This window comes from Molossus molossus, unplaced genomic scaffold (assembly GCF_014108415.1).
Source record: "Molossus molossus isolate mMolMol1 unplaced genomic scaffold, mMolMol1.p scaffold_m16_p_6, whole genome shotgun sequence".
NCBI lineage: Eukaryota > Metazoa > Chordata > Mammalia > Chiroptera > Molossidae > Molossus > Molossus molossus.
The window spans coordinates 50,561,226-50,564,792 of NW_023425399.1; the positions used below are offsets into that span (position 1 = coordinate 50,561,226).

General features: G+C 35.5%; 1 pseudogene; it reads right to left on the reverse strand.

The window, feature by feature from the left end:
* Positions 1–2,610: 2,610 nt before the first annotated feature.
* Positions 2,611–3,232, reverse strand: LOC118618918 (annotated as a pseudogene).
* Positions 3,233–3,567: the final 335 nt, after the last annotated feature.

Consider the following 3,567-nt stretch of genomic DNA (forward strand, 5'->3'; position numbering starts at 1 on the left):
CAGGGTGCAAAACTAACGTCAAGAAATCAACAGCATTGTTATACACCAATGATGAACTCAGAGAGAGAAAGTAAAAATCAATACCATCTACCATCACAGTAAAAAAATTAAGATACCTAGGAGTAAACTTAACCAAAGAAATAAAGGATTTCCTCAACGAAAACTGCAGGTCACTGAAAAAAGAGATAGAATAAGATATAAAAAAGTGGAAGCATATACCTTATTCATGGATTAGAAGGATTAACATTATTAAAATGTCCATATTACCCAAAGCAATCTATAGATTCAATGCACTTTCCATTAAAATACCAACGACATACTTCACAGAACTAGAACAAACACACCAAAAGTTTATATGAAACCAAAAAGAAAAAAAGAAAAAAGAAAAAGAAAAGAAAAGCCCGAATAGCCACAGCAATCATGAAAAGGAAGAACAAAGTTGGAGGGATTACATTTCAGGTTATACTACAAAGCCTGGTAGTGGCACAAGAACAGGCAGATGGATCAATGGAACAGAATAGAGAATCCAAAAAATGACCCAAGACAATATATTCAGTTAATATTTGACAAGGTGGCAATAGTGTACAGTGGAGACAAGACAGTCTCTTCAATAAATAGTATTGAGAAAATTGGACAGCTACTTGCAAATAAATGAAGCTAGAACATCAACTTAAACCATATTCCAGAATAAACTCAAAATAGATAAAAGATTTAAATGTAATTCATGAAGCCTTAAAAATCCTAGAAGAAAATGTAGGCAAGAAAATCTCAGACATCATATGCAGCAGAATTTTCACTGATACAACACCTAAGGCCACAGAAACAAAGGAGAAAATGAACATATGAGTCTACATCAAACTCCACAGCAAAAGAAACAATCATCAAAATGGAAAAGGATCTCACTATATGGGGGACTATAACTGCCAATGATGCATCAGATAAGAAGTTAATTTCCAAAATATAGAGAGGGCTCATACAATTCAACAAAAGAAAGACAAAAAACCTAAATAATTAATAATGGGCAGAGGACCTAAATAGACACCTCTCCCAAGAGGACATACAAATGGCCAAGAGACATATGAAGAAATGCTAAACATCACTAGTCATCAGAGAGATGAAAATTAAAACAACTATGGGGTATCACCTCACACCTGTCAGAATGGCCACCATAAACAAATCTTCAAACAACAAGTTTTGGCGAGGGTGTGGAAAAATGGGGACTCTTGTACAGTGCTGGTGGGAATGCAGACTGGTGCAGCCACTGTGAAAAACAATATGGTGTTATCTAAAAATTTTAAAATTGAACTGCCATTTGACCCAGTGATCCCACTTCTAGAAATATATTCTAAAGAATCTGAAAGACCAATCAGAAAGAATATATGTACCTCTATAGTCATAGCAGCACTGTTTACAATCTCTAAGATCTGGAAACAACCAAAGTGTTCATCAGTAGATTAGTGGATAAAAAAGCTGTGGTACATTATACAATGGAAGACTATGCAGCTGTAAAAAAGAAAGATCTCTTATCCTTTGAGATGGCATGAAAGAACCTGGAGAGTATTATGCTAAGCAAAACAAGCCAAGCAGAGAAAGACAAATATCACATGATCTCACTTATTTGTGGAATATAATAAACTAAACAAACTTATGAACAAAATTAACACAGAGACATAGAGGTAGGGTGCAGACTGACAAGATTCAGGGAAGCAGGGTTTGAGGGGTAGAGATAAATCACAGAACTTACATGCATGTATGCATGACAAATGAACATAAACAACAAAGCTGGGGATGGGGCTAGGGGACAGAGGAGAAGGGTGTCAATGGGGGAAAAATGAGAACTATCTGTAACAAAAACAAATTAATAAATAAAAAGAAAAGAAAAAGGTAAAATTATCTGTTTTTATCAGTATTTTTTTGAAAATGTACTAAAATTTAATCATTCATAAAAGCTGTAATTTAATCTGACAGTAAAACACAAGAAGCAATATCAGAGTCGGTTTAGTATATTATATATTTTAGCTTTGAAAACCATATAAATCAGTTATCCCAGTTTTTTTCTTTCCTATAAAAGACCCATTTTTCCAAAGCATTATGCACAAACTATTTTAATTAGGATATAATGACAGAATGATATCTCATAATTGTTAAATATAAAATGAAGTCAATGACTCAAGAAAGTTATCTGCTGTAATGAGTTTGAGGAGAAATTTCATCATCTATATCATTACAGATATAAAGTATAATGTTCAATGTTTTAGTGCCTGACAGGAAGAATCATGATAAAAAGGTCAATATGAAATCATTTGATTATAGTAGCAATGTCTGACTTCTGAAATGCATCAATGCTCTTTTGTATAATCATATTAGAGTCAAGTATATTTATTTTCATATCTGTTATAACTGCTATTGCAAAGGAGAAATACTATTGTCTTATTTTCCGAGAGATATACACAGAGCAATTTTTTTTTTTCTCCAAGGAACTTGTGCAAACCAATATAAGATCTAAATTCTTCATATAATATATAAATAACAGGAGAAACCTCTTCAGATTTGTTTTTTGAAGTCTGGAATGCTGGCACTTTCCAATTAGGCAACAGTTCTTCATTCCTGTAATCTGGCTCAGAGCTGTTGCTTACTGCGGGTCTAAAGCAGCAGACATGATTTCTTTTTAGGCTTCTTCTTTTCCACTGGTGTTTTTCTATTTACCTGTCTGACCAGGTCATAAAATATCTCATTAACATTGATCTTTGACTTTGCAGAAGATTCTAAAAAGGCACGGTTACACCACTGTCTTGCTAAATTCTGACCCTATTCTCTGCCAACTACGCGCTCATTTTCCAGGTCATATTTATTGCCAACCAAAATTATTGGAACATCTTCTGTGTCCTTAACCCATAAAATTTGTTCACTCAGGTCCTATAAGTCATGAAACGTGGACTGAGCTGTAATAGAATATAATAGTGCAAACCCTTGGCCATTCTTCATATACAAATCCTTCATCGCTGTAAATTGCTCTGTTCCCGCTGTATCCAGGATTTCAAGCATACGCTGTTGGCAATCTACTTCAACTTGCTTTCTGTAGGGATCTTTTATCATTGGGTCATATTTTTCAACAAAAATTTCTATAACAAACTGAACTGTCAGAGCAGATTCCCCCACACCTCCTGAACCAAGGACCACTAGCTTGTACTCACGCATGATGTGGTCTGTTTAAATCCTGACAATCCCCCCGGTCCAGTGCCGCCGCCTCCTCCTCCTCCTCCTCCTCCTCCTCCTCCTCCTCTTCCTCCTCCTCCCTCCTCTCAGCCGTGGCTCCTGCTTGGGTTCTGCCTGTTTTTTCAGTATTTTTATAGGGACTCTGCCTGAGGACAGAGACTTATTTCCCGATGCATCCAACAACCTCCTAAGAAACATGTCTTACTCATTCCTCTCAAGATCACTTAGCTGTTTTTATCATTTTTGCAGATTTGCTGAAAACAAAGGCAACAATTCTGAGCAAAAGCTTCAATTCCACTGAACAGAATGACAGTTTACATGATGTTGAGATACATGGAGGATATTAGGTGT